Source organism: Cornus florida, unplaced genomic scaffold (assembly GCF_030987335.1).
Source record: "Cornus florida cultivar Cherokee Brave unplaced genomic scaffold, ASM3098733v1 CherokeeBrave_3.0.0_Hap2_Chr11, whole genome shotgun sequence".
Lineage (NCBI taxonomy): Eukaryota > Viridiplantae > Streptophyta > Magnoliopsida > Cornales > Cornaceae > Cornus > Cornus florida.
Genome location: NW_026775581.1, coordinates 28,130,427 through 28,149,020, shown reverse-complemented (window position 1 = coordinate 28,149,020; position 18,594 = coordinate 28,130,427).

Sequence of the window (18,594 nt, the reverse complement as noted above, 5' to 3'; positions counted from 1 at the left end):
TATATATATATATATATATATATATATATATATATATATATATTGTATAGTAGCAAAAAGTTTTGTGAATAGTATCGAAACACAATTTGGTTTTTTTATATGTTTCAGAAATTTAATAACGGCAAGGTAGTGATGAACAGTAAAAAATAAAACAAAAAAAAAATTAAAAACTCTTAAATAACATTTTAAAACTAACATGTTTGGCATACGTTTTGCTTTTTTTTTTGTTTTTTTTTTTTTAAGCAGCTATAGTGTCGATTTTGGCAACAAAAGTATGTTTGGTGCGACCTTAATTTATTTTACACAGTACTAAAACACTTCGTGAATAGTGGCCCAAAATCAAAACACTAAAAAGTTATTTTTTCTTATTTTGACAACTGTTCATGGACCAAAACCATAACAATAGTACAACATGGGCCCGATATTTCCACAACAAAGCATCGTTTCCAAATATGATTCCGATTTTTTTCCAAAATACTCCCACAGCAAAAACATTGTTTTTGTTTTAGCCAAAAACAAAACGCCTAAAACAAAACGCATGCCATACGGACCCACCATTATATTTTTCAAACTTGTAATAATTTTTTACCAAGTATATTTTTTTTATTTTTACTTTCAAAAATCTTGCAACAAATGGACGTTACCAAACATGTCTCACATTACTATTCAAAATACTCTACAACAAAACACTCGCTCTATTTTGGTTAAAACAAAAATTCGGGATAATGTTAACATAAGTATTTTTTTTGTTTTAATTACCCAAAAACAACTATTAGCATAAGCTTTAATCACATTGAAGTAAGTTATAAATAAACCTTTCCATACCTTAATCCACATTTACAAAAATTTATTAATTAAACTATACTCTGTTTTTTTGTTTCCATATTAAATTATTTTTGCTACCATAAAATTTTTAAAATTAGGATTTTACACTTGACTGGTAAAGTTATAAAAGCTAAATTTAATATTTGATTTAGGCTAAACATTATTAACAGCTCAAGATCGGACCTGCCACTTTTTCATTTTTTGGTATTTTCTTTTTTCCGTTTAATTTTTTTTTTTGGGATCAGGTCTGCTCAGAACGAATTGAGTCAAGTGCTCGGGAGTAGTTCCCGACACTTGTTTTATTTCATACTTGTGTGTTTGACTCTCATGTCAAATCAAATTTGTGTTATACTTGTTTATACTTGCCTTTTTGTTGCTTAGGGTATTTGTGGGATTTCATTTGGTTGGCATTCCCATTTTTGGGGGTTTTTATGCGAATATCTTTTAGAGATGTTTACATTAAGGGATTTTAGTGCGATTATATTTTGTAGATATTTTTATTTTGGGATTTTAGTGCGATTATCTTTTGAAGATATTTTTATTTTAGGACAAAAGTGCAATTATCTTTTGGGATATTTTTTATGGGAGGACTTTTATTCTGTAATGACGCGGTTATTTTCCTTCATTTCATTTTTCCTCAAATTTTACAGATAAATTTTTTTTCGCTGTTTTTTCTTTTTTGTGTTCCATTTCTCGTCTCTTGGTGTCGTCTCGAGTACTCGGGAATTGTTTCGAGACCCTTTCCCTTAAATTGACAACTTCCTTTAAGGACCGAGTCATTTTCATATTTTCATTTTTCGACACTATTCACTTTTCGTCTTTTTCCCGTTTGTCACTTTGTTGGCACAACCTCACTTTTCGTGTTCGAATTTGTGTCCACTTTTGCATGCACTCATGGTATATGATTTCTTAGAAATTTGTATTTTTACTTTCTTAGAAATGCATGCTTGTAATGTACTTTCTTCCTTAGGGGTATGGATACACACTTTTTTAGAAATTTTCTTTCTTTTGGGATTATTTATGTAATTACTATAAGTAACTATTTTTGTCTTGAGGACCACTTTGCAATTAAGTTTGTAAGATATTTAGAGGAAGGACTTAATTGCAATTATTTTTAGGCTACTTTGGGATTATGTTGTTAAAGAAGGGTTTTTGTGCAATTGACCAAGAGTAATGTGTATTGACCATGGTGTAGGATCACATAATGAGTGGAGGATTTCTGACTCCTCCACTTACACCTTATCACATCATTTTCATTTCAAATCTTTCCTCTCAAACCCTAACCTAGCCACTGATGAAGCAAAGCTTGGCTTAGAGCTTTAAGCTTCATTTTGGTCCCCTTCCACTCACTTTTGACCATAAAGCTTGGAATACAAAAAGATTTGCCTCACTTTCCTCTATATAACCCTTGAAGGGTTTACCATTTTGTGTTGATATGCCTCGGATTCTAGAGAGACACTTCTCTAGTGAGGTAGGGGGTGTTCTGGTTTATTATCTAGTGAATTAATTGATTTTGTAGTGATGTATAAATTGTATGCATATCTTTTATTAATTTGAGAATTTAATGATTAATCATAGCTTGTATATAACTCACTTTAGAGTTGGTATATGGCATGGCCTTGACTTAATCTTTGTTATATAATTATTTGGAATCATTTAAATGAGTTTTCAAATCTAGAGATTTAATTAATTTAATTCAAATTAAATTCTACTTAATTGTACTTTGTTTGTATTCCATTTTAGACTTGATATATGGCATGGCCATGGCTTAATCCTTGATATATTTTAATTCGGGATCATTTGAATAACTTTTGAAATCTAAAGATTTAATTAATTTAAATTAATTAAATTATACATGATGATGTCTTGCTCATTTTGCACTTTTGATTTGATATATGTAATGACCATGCTATATTGTTTAACATATATTAATTTGAGTCTATTTGAGATTGATTTGAAATCTAGAGATTTTTCGTATTAGGTTGGTAACCTCTTAAAACTTAGTATGTTTAATTACCTTGTGACATATTACTAATTAGATATAGAATTAGTACTTGTGGCATCTTAAAATGGTAATTGGACTTAGCATGATATAGGATATCTTTGTCTTGCAAAGCTTGTTTAAATATATCTTGTATAGGTATATAACTTGTTTAGAATATTACAATTAATTACCTTGAAAGCTTATTACTAAATTGTAACTTATTTAATACTTGTGGCTTAGGATGGTAATTTGATTCAATTGTTGTAAGATATTCTTGTTTTGTATAAAATTGCATATTGAAGACTTGACATGTCATATGCTATTTAGACTTGGAACTCTAGGACATAGTTTGTGTGGATTCAACGTTACTTGTGCATGTAAATTGATTCATATGCATTAATTGAGTTTATATAAGTTTGGTCTAACTTATTGATTTTGCATAAGTTTTGCACGTATTGTTTTTGAAAGGCTTCTAAGGATTATATTTATGTGATGGCTAGGGTTTGGCCCTAGTACGGATTCATGAATTTCCTAAGTCATATGAAGTGCGCAACAGGTAGTACCTTGTGGGTCGTAATTACCCGGAATAACTTATACACGTACGCACTAGGTAATACCCTGCGGGCTAGTTACCCGGAATAACTTACTTGGTCTGCAGCCAAGGATCCTAGTCTTTCCACTGTTTGTTTTCGCATTCAATTTCAAGTAACTAATCATGGATTACTTGTAGCGTATGAATTAGTATTTGCCTTGTGTATTTGGATCTTGTTTAGTATACTTGCAACTGTATATTTGTTTCGTGTATTTTGATCCCATTTAGTATACTTGCAACTGTATACTTGTTTCGTGTATTTTTTATTTCATTTAGTATGCTTGGGCTGTGTATACTTGTTTTATACGAAATCCTATTAGTTTAGTATACTTGTGTTTGTGTACTTGATTTACGAGTTTTCCATATTAGATGTATACTTGTATAGGTATGCTTAGACATTTCATGACTTGTCTTAATATGGTTTAGTGTACTTGGAAATGTATGCTGATGTGTCGTATAACATGTTTTAACATTGTTTAGTATACTTAAGCATGTATACTTGTATTCTGTACTTCATTTCAATTGCATGAGTAGTTTGAAATGATCCCTTAGTCCCATTTTTAACATAGATGTTAGGTGACATGACCCCTTGATTCTTTCACGTAAATGTGTAAATCTTGTAAAAAGTTAGGTCATTGCATGCTCATTCCCTACGAGTGACTTGTTTATTCACCCCAAAGTTATCGGAGGATTTTTCAGGTACGAATACCTTAGTTTGGGATGCACAATATTCCTAAATCTTTTCGTTGGATTGAAGTTCATTAAATGCATTTTTGTTCACATGCAAGTATTAACATGTTTGAGTTTTACTTTTAAAGTTGTAATGCATAGTTAAAACAAATATGTCATTTTTTCCTTGGACTTGTAGTGTGTGCTTAAGCACACCTTTTGACACTCATTTTATGTATATGATATGTGGCCAAGGGCCGAACTTTATTTGAAACCCATGAATACCTTTAAATGTTGAATTTTGCCTTTAATGAGAAAAACATGAAAACTATGGTTTCAATATGTCATTTTTGCACCAGAGTGTGCATTATGTATGAAATTCATTCTTTGACATTCATTTACCATATACGAGGTGTGGCCACGGGCCAAACACCATTTTGTTTTCACTTTTGCATTTTAGTTTCATATATTGCATTTTTTTGGCTAAAATAGTAAAATCCGAATCTTTAAGGGTTCATTTTCAAATCGGGTGGTGCAACGAGTGCACGAGCACATCCACTAGTACTTATTTTATATGCATGAAGTATGGCCAAGGGCCAAACGGTCATTTGATTGCACTTAAGTCTGGTTCATGCATTTTTTGCCCTTAAAGGGCATTTTTCACGCATTGGGGTTTGGATAGGTCAAATTTTGCATCGGCGGTATTTTTAAGCCGTGAATCATTGCAGCAAATCCCAATAGGTAAGTTACATCTGCATGCATGATTGTTTCTGGAAAAAAACTCTTTCGTTGGTGAAATGGGCCTCATATGGACTCATTTCACATTTGTTTTGAAAATCTAGCTTAAGGGCATTTTGGGGTTTTTCTTTGGGAAATAAATTCCGGTCTTGACTCCATTACATAGAAAATGTGATTTTAGAGGGAGTTTCTTCACGGCATTTTTTCAAAAAATGTCATCTTGGTCTCGAGAACCCCGCGTTGGGTTCATTTTTCTTTTTTTTGCTCTTTTTTTTGCAACCTGGGTTGGTTGAACCGGTTCAAAGGGGCTGAACCGGTTCAAGGTGCAAATTTGGTCCAGCATGGACGCTCTATCCATGTTGAACCAGTTCAGGGGTGATGAACCGGTTCAAGTCCTCCAGAGACTTTTCTTCAGGTTTAGCTTTGACCTTTTAACTTCGAACTGTCGTAACTTTTTCGTTTCAACTCCGAATTAGTCTGTTCTTAAGTCTAAACGGACCATATGGAAGTAAGCTTTCCAATGGTATAAATTTTAGTTTCAGATTCTTCTTTTAGCTTAAAATATCTTTGTTTTAGTGAGAGGGTGTTAGATTTAGTTCGAACCGGGATAGGGTTCATTTGGGATTTATCTTCCTTTGGTCATGGGACTTCATGTGAAGTTACCAAAGGATGTTTTATGATGTTTTTGATCTGATTTGAATTATTGGAAGTCAAATTCCTTCCTCTTAGGGTAAAATGACCATTTTACCCTTGGTCGTTCTTTTGTAGGGTTTTGATACCATTGTCTTCGTTTTGTTTCCATTGAGTCTTGAAACTCCTCGAAGGGCCACTCTTGTGTCTTAAGGATGATGTACATCTCTAAGGACCTTGTTTTTGTTTTGCTTTCGCATTTTTGGAACCGTTTCGGGTCATCACATGACACATTACAAAAGAGCATGACAACATGTTTATGTGCTTAAGTGCTACATGCAGTATGCCGTTTGTTTAGCATGATTTAATTCTAATATAAAGAGCATGACATATGATGTATGCTAAATTTGATTTGTATATGTATGATTGTTTTGCATATTTGACAGGACTAGGGATTAGTTATGGGATGTTTGAGTCGATGTTGAGTTGCTTGGTGAGTTGGCACTTAGTGCGATGGTTGGTGTGTTTTGGTTTTATTTAGGCACTCTTCTTTGAGGTTGATGTGATTGTCCACATGGTTTTACGGTAGTTTAGATTGTTATTGGCCTAGCGTTGGCTTTGGATAGGTGGAGGATCACCTTTTGTTTAGGCTCTCATGGGGTGAGCTATTAGGCACAGCCGTAGTGCTGGATTTGTTGGTTTTGGGCCATGATGAGGTTATGGACCTCTTAGGCTCCTTGTTTATTTGGGAAGATTCCTCTGAGATTGTAATTTTCGTGAGCGGGTACGTTTGTGGGTGGGTGCATGGCACTATCATGCTACTGTACTGGCTAGCTACGAGCGCAGTTCGGATGGAATCAGCGTTGGTTTTTGCTCCAATAGGCGTTATCCTTTTAGTTGGTGATTGATGGTCACTTTAGGGATGATTTTTTGAGATTGATTCAGTTGTCTGATTGTATGGCTAGAGTAGCTATTTCGTTTGAGTTCTTCTTGTGTGATGACGTTTTTGGGATCGAGTCGATTGAACGATGTTTCGGGTAGAGAGAGCATTACATTGTTAGTGTCACTTGTAGTGTCACCTCTAGATTTCGGAGATGGATCGTTAGAGTCTTACCATTGTGGTAAGGGCTCACATTTGTTTTGAGACAGGTTGTTGTGACATTGGTTTTTGGAGACAGATTATGGCTATGACTAGTCTTTCTTTTTTCCTAGACACTTTAGGACACGATGTCCATAGGGCTCATGGTTGCATCGTTTTATCTTCTGCAGTTTCGTTTACTTCCATGTTGGTGGCATGACTTATGATATTGTGATGCATGAGTAGGTGGAAATGCATCCACATTTGTCTTCTTGTTGTGTGACATTAACATGCCTTACATATATGCTTAGAGATGCCATGTTGTTGATGTGCTTTAGTAACATGATTATGTGCTTACGTGGCGATATGCTACGTATATCTTTGATTTTATCCATATGAGTAGATTTACTTATTTGGTAGTTGCTTTCCTTGTCATATGCATGACTTCCATGTTTGGTTTTTCCTTTTGTGTCCCTCGGTCGCACGTAGTTTGTATGCCGGTTTCCGTAATGGTTTCGTTGTGAAATTCCTTGTAAATGAGTTGTCACATTTGTTTTGTCTTGAGCTGTCCACTTCCCTAAGGTGGGAAGAATGCTCCATTTTCGTGTTTGTCATGTCGACTCTTGTGGGAGAATAGGGTTTCTCCTCCATTTTCTTGGTTCGTGTTAGGGACTTCACAAGGAGTGAATCTCTTCTCTTCGTCGCCTTGTGTACGGTTTTGGGGTTGGTCGGTCCGTGAGGATCACCATTGTTGTCTTGAGTCCTTGGTAAGGATTTGATGAATTTTGGTCGACTTACTTCCATGTAGTGGGTGAAGTCTTGGACCTTGTTGTCTTTCATTTCAGAGATGGAATAGTGGTGTTATCCTTCTTAGGACTGGTGATTCCCTTTCTTTTGTGTTTTCCCTTGGGGAGTTTTGCCGTGGTTGTTGACGGAGTTTGCTGTGCTCAGAGTGAGTGGATTGATGTGAGGTCATTTTACGGGGACTTATGTCCATATCATTGAGAATTTGTTTGATTTGTTATGTGAGCTTGATGTTGTTTAAGGATGTCTTTTGGAGACTTGTTTTGGTTGTGGAGACTTGGATGTGGTTGACTTTTAGGAGAGGTTTTGAGGGATTGTAGTTCCAGTGATTGTTTATGGATTGAAATTGAGGAATTTTGTTTTAACTTGGTGATGCCAAGCACGGTTTTGAGAGACTCATTTTGTGACCTTGATAGTCGGGATTTTGATGTGTGTGCCACATAATGGACTTGTTTTTCGAGGATTTAGTTAGCCATGATAGGGATTTTGATCCAATGTTTGATTACGGTATGGTCTTGTAATTAATCTGTTTTAGGATGATATTTGGGATTTTGGAGACGCTGTTTTACTTGTCAGGCTTGGGATTCGTGACTAAGGTTGTTGGTAAGGGTGTTTTGCAATATAGGAGTACGTTGCTGGCTTTACATGCACTGAGGATTTAAGGCCTTAAGTGTAGCGGTGCCTATGACATTGTTGTCAGAGTTTTAGGATTAGCTACCCCAAACTCTCACAAGATGCATGGTTTTCGTAGTGCTTTTGGTAATGATCTTTTCGACATTGATGTCATTTGTATTGAAAGGTTTTATGGGTAGACCTAGTGAGGGCAGGTTATGAACTAGTGCCTTATACTGTCATGCTACCGTACAAGTTGTTTGTTGTGGGTGAGTGCTAGTTGCCGTCGATGTTACTAATAACGAGTAAATGTGGGCGGGCAATAGGCACTGTCATTGCTACCACACATTTGAGTACATCGTGGGCGGGTTCTGGTCGCTATTCGTACTGCCACGTCATCTTTGTTCAGTACCTTGATTTGATATGTGATTATTTTGGAGGTTTTTTGGTGCTTATTTTCGGATCCGTATGATGGTTTGTCAGGAGGGATGCTTACGGTTGTGGTTTTCCGTTCCTTTGTCAGACCTTGGGTTCCGTGTGTGAGTTTCGACTTGTCGCGTGGCCATGTGGTCATCATTCATTTGAGAGTGGTCGTCATAAGCACGTGGTGCAAATGACATTGGTTAGTAAGTTATTCTTCAGTTTTGGAATTGTTTTTGTAGCATGTTGTGTGGGATACTCAGAGATGTACTCCATAGTTATGATGACCTTGTGGGCGGGTGCAAGAGACACTGTCAGGCTACCACACTGGCGAGCTACGGGTGCACTATCCCACATCGCCTGGGTAGAGGAAAGGTGAAGTGCTTATATGTAAGTGTGTCACTCCAATTGGTATGAGGCCTTTTGGGGTAAAGCCCAAGAGTAAAACCGTGCGGGCTTAGGCCCAAAGCGGACAATATCATACCATGTGGTGGAGTGGGTCGTTACAAATGGTATCAGAGCTTGACCCAGCTGAAAGTGTGCCGACAGGGACTTCGAGCCTCCAAGGGGGGTGGATTATGATGACCTTGTGGGCAAATGTGCCGTGGGCGGGTGCGAGAGACACTGTCAGGTTACCACACTGGCAAGCTACGAGTGCACTGTCCCACATCGCCTGGGTAGAGGAAAGGTGAAGTGCTTATATGTAAGTGTGCCACTCCAATTGGTATGAGGCCTTTTGGGGTGAAGCCCAAGAGCAAAACCGTGCGGGCTCAGGTCCAAAGCGGACAATATCATACCATGTGGTGGAGTGGGTCGTTACAGTAGTTACCCTAGTTTCTCCTTTTGTTTTGTCGAGGCTGGATTTTGGGGACAAAATCTCTTTAAAGTGGGAAGGTTGTAATGACCCAGTTATTTTCCTTCCTTTCATTTTTCCTTAAATTTTACGGATAAATTTATTTCTGTTATCTTTTCTTTTCTGTGTTCGGTTTCTTGTCTCTTGGTCTCGTCTCGAGTACTCGGGAATGGTTTCCGAGACCCTTTCCTTTGGATTGACAACTTTCTTTAAGGACCGAGTCATTTCCACATTTTCATTTTTTGACACTATTCACTTTTCATCTTTTTCCTGTTTGTCACTTTGTTGGCACAACCCCACTTTTGGTGTTCGGATTTGTGCCCAATTCTGTATGCACTCATGGTATATGATTTCTTAGAAATTTGTATTTTTACTTTTTTAAAAATGCATGCTTGGAATGTACTTTCTTCCTTAGGGGCGTGGATGCACACTTCTTTAGAATTTTTCTTTCTTTTAGGGTTATTTGTGTAATTACTATAAGTAATTATTTTTGTCTTGAGGACCACTTTGCATTTAAGTTTGCAAGATATTTAGAGAAGGGACTTACTTGCAATTATTTTTGGGTTACTTTGGGATTATGTTGTTAAAGAAGGATTTTTGTGCAATTGAGTAAGAGTAATGTGTGTTGAAGGATCACATAGTGAGTGGAGGATTTCTAACTCCTCCACTCACACCTTATCACATTATTTTCATTTCATTTCTTTCCTCTCAAACCCTAACCTAGCCACCATTGAAACAAAGCTTGGCTTAGAGTTTTAAGCTTCATTTTAGTCCCCTTCCACTCACCTTTGACCATGAAGTTTGGAATATAAAAGCTTTGCCTCACTTTCCTCTACATAACCCTTAAAGGGTTTGCCATTTTATGTTGATTTGCCTTGGATTCTAGAGAGACACTTTTCTAGTGAGGTAAAGGGTGTTCTGGTTTATTATCTAATGAATTAATTGTTTTTGTAGTGATGTATAAGTTATATGCATGTCTTTTATTAATTTGAGAAATTAATGATTAATCATAGATTGCATATAACTCACTTTAGAGTTGGTATATGGCATGGCCTTAACTTGATCTTTGTTATATAATTATTTGGAATCATTTGAATGAGTTTTCCAATCTAGAGATTTAATTAATTTAATTCAAATTAAATTCTACTTAATTGTACTTTGTTTGTATTCCTTTTTAGACTTGCTATATGGCATGGTCATGGCTTAATCGAGATCATTTGAATAACTTTTAAAATCTAGAGATTTAATTAATTTAAATTAATTAAATTATACATGATGATGCCTTGCTCATTTTGTGCTTTTGATTTGATATATGTAATGACCATGCTATGTTGTTTAATATATATTAATTTGAGTCTATTTTGGATTGATTTGAAATCTAGAGACTTTTCATGTTAGGTTGATAACCTCTTGAAACTTAATATATTTAATTACCTTGTGAACATATTACTAATTAGATGTAGAATTAGTACTTGTGACATCTTAAAATGGTGATTGGACTTAACATGATATAGGATATCATTGTCTTGCAAAGCTTGTTTAAATATATCTTGTGTAGGTATATAGCTTGTTTAGAATATTACAATTGATTACCTTGAAAGCTTGTTACTAAATTGTACCTTATTTAGTACTTGTGGCTTAGGATGGTAATTTGATTCAATTGTTGTAAGATATTATTGTTTTGTATAAAATTGCATATTGAAGACTTGACATGTCATATGCTATTTAGACTTGGAACTCTAGGACATGGTTTGTGTGGATTCAACGTTACTTGTGCATGCAAATTGATTCCTATGCATTAATTGAGTTTGTATAAGTTTGGTCTAACTTATTGATTTTACATAAGTTTTGCATGTATTGTTTTTGGAAGGCTTGTAAGGATCATGTTTATATGATGGCTAGGGTTTGGCCCTAGTACGGATTCGTGAGTTTCCTAAGTCATATGAAGTGCGCAGCAGGTAGTACCTTGTGGTTCGTAATTACCCGGAATAACTTATACACGTGCGCACTAAGTAGTACCTTGCGAGCTAGTAACCCGGAATAACTTGCTTCGTCTGCAGCCAAGGATCTTAATCTTTCCACTATTTGTTTTCGCATTCAATTCCAAGTAGCTAATCATGGATTACTTGTAGCGTGTGAATTGGTCCTTGCCTTGTGTATTTGGATCTTGTTTAGTATACTTGTAACTGTATAATTGTTTCTTGTATTTTGATCCCATTTAGTATACTTGTTTCATGTATTTTTTATTTCATTTAGTATTCTTGGGCCGTGTATACTTGTCTTATGTGAAATCCTATTAGCTTAGTGTACTTGTGTTTGTGTACTTGATTTACGAGTTTTCCATATTAGATGTATACTTGTGTAGGTATGCTTAGACATTTCATGACTTGTCTTAATATGGTTTAGTATACTTGGAAATGTATGCTTATATGTCGTATAAATGTTTTAACATTGTTTAGAATACTTGAGCATGTATACTTATATTCTGTACTTCATTTCAATTGCATGAGTAGTTTGAAATGATCCCTTAGTCCCACTTTTAACATAGACGTTAGGTGGCATGACCCCTTGATTGTTTCACGTAAATGTGTAAATCTTGTAAAAAGTTAGGTCCTTGCATGCTCATTCCCTACGAGTAACTTGTTTATTCACCCCAAAGTTATCGGGTGATTTTCAGGTCCGAATGCCTTGGTTTGGGATGCACAATATCCCTAGATCTTTTTATTTGATTGAAGTTCATTTAAATGCATTCTTGTTCACATGCAAGTGTTAGCATGTTTGAGTTTACTTTTAAGGTTGTAATGCATAGTTAAGATAAATATGTCATTTTTGCCTTGGACTTGTAATGTGTGCTTAAGCACACTTTTTGACACTCATTCTATGTATATGATATGTGGCCAAGGGCCAAACTTCATTTGAAACTCCTGAATACCTTTAAATGTTGAATTTTGCCTTTAAGGAGAAAAACATGAAAACTAGGGTTTCAATATGCCATTTTTGCACCAAAGTGTGCATTATATATGAAATTCATTCTTTGACATTCATTTACCATGTACGAGCTGTGGCCGAGGGCTAAACACCATTTTGTTTTCATTTTTGCATTTTAGTTTCATATATTGCATTTTTTTTTTTTTTTTGGTGGCTAAAATAGTAAAATCCGAGCCTTTAAGGGTTCATTTTCAAATCGGGTGGTGTAAAGAGTACACGAGCACATCCACTAGTACTTATTTTATATGCATGAAGTGTGGCCAAGGTCCAAACGGTCATTTGATTACACTTAAGTCCGGTTCATGCATTTTTTAATCTTGAAGGGCATTTTTCATGCATTGGTGTTTGGATAGGTCAAATTTTGAATCGGCAATATTTTTAAGCCGTGAATCATTGTAGCACATCCCAATAGGTAAGTTACGTCTGCGTGCATGATTTTTTTTGGGAAAAACTCTTTCGTTGATGAAATGAGCCTCCTATGAGCTCATTTCACATTTTTTTTGAAAAATCTAGCTTAAAGGCATTTTGGGGTTTTTCTTTGGGAAATAAATTTCGGTCTTGACTCCATCAGATAGAAAATGTGATTTTAAGGGGAGTTTCTTCACGGCATTTTTTCGAAAAATGTCATCTTGGTCTCGAGAACCCCGCGTTGGGTTCATTTTTCTGTTTTTTGCTACCTGGGTTGGTACGTCGGGTACATATTTGGTCCAGAATGGATGTTTTGTCCATGTGGAACTGGTTCAGGGGTGCTGAACCGGTTCCAGAGACTTTTCTTCAGGTTCTATTTTGGCCCTCCAATTTCGAACTATCGTAACTTTTTCGTTTCAACTCCGAATTAGTCCATTCTTAAGTCTAAACGGACCGCGTCGAAGTAAGCTTTCCAATGGTATAAATTTCAGTTTTAGATTCTTCTCCTAGATCGTGATATCCCTATTTTAGTGAGAGGGTGTCAGATTTGGTTCGAACTCTGATATGGTTCATTTGGGATTTCTCTTCCTTTGGCCTTGGGACTTCATGTGAAGTTACTAAAGGATGTTTTAGAATGTTTTTGATCTCATTTGACTTATTGGAAGTCAAATTCCTTCCTCTTAGGGTAAAATGGTCGTTTTACCCTTGATCATTCTTTTGTAGGGTTTTGATACCCTTGTCTTCATTTTGCTTCCGTTGAGTCTCGAAACTCCTCGGAGGGCGAATCTTGTGTCTTAAGGATGACGTACATCTTTAAAGACCTTATTTTTGTTTTGCTTTCGCATTTTTGGATCCGTTTCAGGTCATCACAGGACGCACTGGGTTGTAAAATCTAGTTGTCACATATTCAATTAGCGGAAGTTAGGGTAATGTGTCTTATTTTGGTTAGGATTCTTGCACGAAATTCTTTTCAGTCTTTCTTCGAGCCATGGACTCTTAGAAATGCTCTTCGGGACCTTTTCCCCTGTTTTAGGGTTTTTGACTTGGGAAGTTGCCGTATGGGTCTGGGACGGATTGTGATATACGGGATTCATTTTTCGATGTTATTTCTTTTGTTGTTCATTATTTTGGCCGCCGGTGTTTTTATATTTACAGTTTCTATCCGTTTAAGTGCGTTTTGACAACTTTGACTTTTCGGGGTTGTAAGGGGCCCATTCGGGTGATAATTTTGAAAAGTATAAAAAAGATAGGAGAGAAAAGAAATCAGATTTCTCTCCCTCTTGGCCAAATTTTTCTTTCTTTTAAGATCTTATACTTAGCTCCTCCTTTTGGCTTCCAATTTTGAGATTTGGCCTTTGTCGTAGGAGGGTTTTGTGATGGCCTTGGTACAGCCTTGTCATCCGATTAAATTTTCGTTTTGTCCGTTTTTGAGTTTTGGAGTAAAGTTCGGGTTTGTTTTGGATAGTGCCGCAAAAGGGTTTATTGTTCTCCTCGTTGTCCCCGACATAACCCTGAAGTTGCATCGCATTTAGAACATTTCGTTTTGGCCTTTTTAAGGTTTTTACCTCAATGTGAGGTAGGAGTGTCTTATACTAGTAATTTACACTTTTGTTGAATCTTATGGATGTGGATATATGTAAAGCATGATTTTTTGCAATGTTTAAGGTGTAAAATTGTTATCATTTTTGCCTTGGCCTTATATTGGGTTTTAGAAATATTAAACATGATCGGAAGATGTGTAATTTGGGTATTTGATTGATTTATAATTTTCTAATCATGCTTTATGTGGAAATGGTGTCATTATGGATATTTATGTGCATATGTGTTTATGTGCATTTGGATGATTTGGTTAAATCTATACTTGTTTAGTTTAGACATTATTGTAACATTGTGATGCTTGGGTTTATTTTCATCATACATGGGTCATGGTGTGTGTGCCACTTTGGCAATGGGTTCATTATGGTTATCATTAGGTTCATAAGTTATTTATGCATGGCATGCACGGATATTTGATGGATAAATGCTATCTATATGGTGTGGAAGGGCACTCATTTGTATTGCGGGTGCGGAAAGAGATTCCGGTGATTCCTGGACATCATCATTGTAGGTGCGGGATAGGATTCTGGTGATTCCAGCATAACATTATTATAGGTGCGGAATGTTATCCCGGTGATTCCAGCACATTGTCGTCATTTTTGCATCATGGCATTCACATGTGTGAGTTGTGTCATGGAGGAGTTCATGGTTCGGTTGATTTCTTTGTTCGTGGATTTATGTAGACTTTGTTATCGTTATAGTTTTGTGATAACCATTATGTGATAATGTGTCTTATGTGGTTTATGACTCGTTTGGAAGTTTACTTGTTGGCTTGTATTTCTGCTATATGACTTGATTATGTGTTTAACTTGTTAAGTCGGACTATCATGCTACGAAAACTAGAATTAAGGTGTATGATCCCCTTTGTATTTCACGAAGCTTAGGGTTTAAGTTGCATAACCTTTCATCCTCGGGATGCCGAGCATTATTGCATGTTCTTGGGGATTCCGAATGACGTAAATTATCAGTATAATCCACCATGTCTTATTGAGCGGTGGTGTTCACCCTAATTATACAAACATTTTTCAGGAACGGAGTAGCCTCGGATGATTCTATAGTTGAAGACTCAGTTATGGATTTTTGATATATAATCGCGTTTATGTATAATGTACTTCATATGCGTGGATGTAATCTCCTTTTATGCAAATTGTATCTTGGGATTCATTTGATATAATGTAATGAGGCCAATGGCCATTTTATTTCAAAGCACGATATTAGTTCCCTTAATGTGCATTCATTTAGTCACATCTCATTTATGCACTATTTTAGCTTGGGTTAGGTTTTGGAGGTCTTAAGAACTATTTGTGACCAAAGGTGGTCAATTATATTTTTATTTTGTTTTTGGTTAGAGGCTCGGTTACTAATCATTCGTTTTTTTTCTACAACCGAACCGGCCAATCCTGGACTTTTCGGGGTCATTTGGGTGTATATGGACACTGCATATTCGAACGAGACCTTGGGAAACCTTTCCAAAAGCCTATTGGGCAGAATGTAAATCTAGCAACAGTTACTATTCATGCGTTGGACAGATTTTTCAGCCGAACTTTTAATAGTCATATCTCACTCATTCCAGATCTAAATTAGGTCATTTTTAAGTCTAAATTCAAGTATTTTGAGTCAAATTTCCAATGATACCAATACTATTTTTAGATTCATTTCTTACTAAAAGATATACTCATTTTAGTGGAACAGTATCGGTAAATCACTTAACCGGGAGGAGGTATTTTTGAGAAACCATGACTAAAGGCCTTAGAACCTCTTGGAATGTCATGAAATGATTCTATGGTATTTATTTCACCCCATTTGACTTGTTTAGAGTCAAATTATCTTATCATTTGGTAAAATATTTTACCTCTAGTTTTATATTTTGTCCGTTTTGATCTTAGTTTCCGCATTTGTGTTCTAGTTGATTTTTTATACTCTATTTGATATTATTTCGTTGTACTAGAGATGGTGTCATCTCTAGTGATCATTTTGTTTTGTTTTTGCTTTCGCATTTTGGACTCGTTATCAGGTTAGGGTTTTGGGTTACTCGCTAACACTCCGGGTTATTGAAATTCGGGCCATTACAAGTGGTATTAGAGCTTCCGGGTTGGTCTCGTCCATGTTTCATTTTGATATGATATTTTACGTGATATATGTTTACATCTTTAAAGTATCTCTTATGTGATTTATGTGACCTAATTCTCGTTGTGCTTTACTATGTGTTTTGCCATATTGGGTTTGTTTGTGCATTTATATGATGAGTTGTATAGGGTTGCGGTTATTGGAAGTGATTAAGTCACTTACATTTGTAATTAATCATCTTCCTCGACACTTGCGGTTTTACCTGACCTAGATGGATTAGTTGTGTATAAAAGGCACAAAAGATTCTCATTTGGGATTCGTGCATTGTTGGATGCAATTTTAGAGAAGCATTTTAGTTACTATATTCATATGCTATTTGTCTAGCATGATTTTTATTCAATAAGCATAGCATATGATGGTTTGCTAGTTAGTAATCGTAGTCACTACATGCTATGTGTCACATGCTCTGTGGTATATGTTATTTGTTTAGCTCGACTATGTGATAGTTGTTTTGAGGTAATCTTGTGCTTGGTGGTAATTATATTTGATATGACTTGTATTACTTGTTTTAATTGTGACACACTTGTTAGGTTGCAAAACATGTTTTATATGATTTGTTTGATATTTGTATAAGTATATGAACTTGTCACGTGTTATATGTTAGGTGTATAACATGCCTGTGTGCCGAAAGGAATATGTGATATATGCTAAGTGTTTAGAATGTTTATATGTAGAGGTGACTATGTACTATGTGTTTTACATGATTGTAATGACAAGCATGATATTTGACTGTGTGAGGTGTTTAGTATGAGACTTTTGTTATATGATTCACATGATTATGTGGGACGTGCTTATTATAGTTAGATATGTTTGCCTTGTTATATGGCTTAAATTATGATTATATAGTTTTATTAATATGCTACCTTGGCATTGTGCATTGTTCATACTAGGTTGGGAAGTTGATGTATGTGAGGCTCATGTGAGCACGTGGTAGTGGTCTTTGTTTGGTGGTATGGAACTGTAATGACTCGGTCATTTTCCTTCCTTTCCTTTTTCTTAGATTTTTACAGATATTTTTTTTTTCTTCTTTTTCTAAGTTCGGTTTCTTGTCACTTAGTGTCGTCTTGAGTGCTTTGGAATGATTTCCGAGACTCTTTTCTTTGGATTGACAACTTCCTTTGAGGACTGCGTTATTTCCACATTTTCATTTTTTTGATACTATTCACTTTTCGTCCTTTTTCCTATTTTGTCTTTTTCCCGCTAATCACTTTGTTGTCATAACCTCACTTTTTGTGCTCAGAATTGGTTTTTGACTTTATGTATCTTCATTCTAAGTGGTTTCCACAAAATACATATCTTTACTTTTGCAGTAAAGTACTCTAGTTACTCCCGGTGTCCATAGAGGCATGGATGCATAGTTTTTCATAATCTTTTTCTTTTCTTGGGGTATTTTTCATAAATATCTTTTGAATATATTTTATTTCAGGGGTTTTTAAGAAAATATTTTTGGAAGATATTTTCATTTTGGGTTATTAGTGCAGTTTTCACTTTTTGGAGGGGCCATTGTGCAATGAAAGAAAGTTATTTAAAAAATGCCTCATTTTGAGCCTGGATCCTCGTACGGGATTCATTTTCACTTTTCGTTGAGTCGTGTACTCTTAGAATTGTCTTCTGGTCGTTTTCCCCCAGTTTTAGGGTTTCTGGCCCTAGTTACTATCGAACTTGTTTGGGGCATATCTCTCTGCTCGGGACTCAGTTTTTGACGCTATTTCTTCCATTATTTATCTTTTCTCATTTTGGTTCTTTTTCATTCATGGAGTTTTGCCATTTGAGCGTGTCTGCTCAAATTCCACTTTTTCAGACCCGGCGGGGCCCGTTCGGGATGCTTTTAGGGTTTTACTAAAAATAGAATGCCTTAAAGTGAAAAATCACTTTTTCGCCTTCTTCCTCCCTCTCTTGGCCGGATTCCATGGTAGCCAAGGGGCTACCACCTTCTTTCTCTTCTTTTGGACTTCTTCCCCTTGTTAAAAAGTCGTAGTGCCTTCGTGTTTTATGCTTGTCTTGACTACGCGCATCTTTCCCCCTTATTAGAATCCATTTTTGGCCATTTTTTGAGTTCGGGTTTGAGGTCAAGTTTGGATTTTGGTATGTCCTCTTTGGAGGTTAATGTTCACCGTGTTGTCCCCGACATAACCTAGGAGTATCGTTGGATTCAAAGCACTTTTCTTTCGGTGGGGATTTGAAATTTTCATCTCAAATGGAGGTAGGGGGTGTCATAGGTTATTATTTTTGTTATCTTGCATGCTATTGATGCTTATACAACTTTTAAG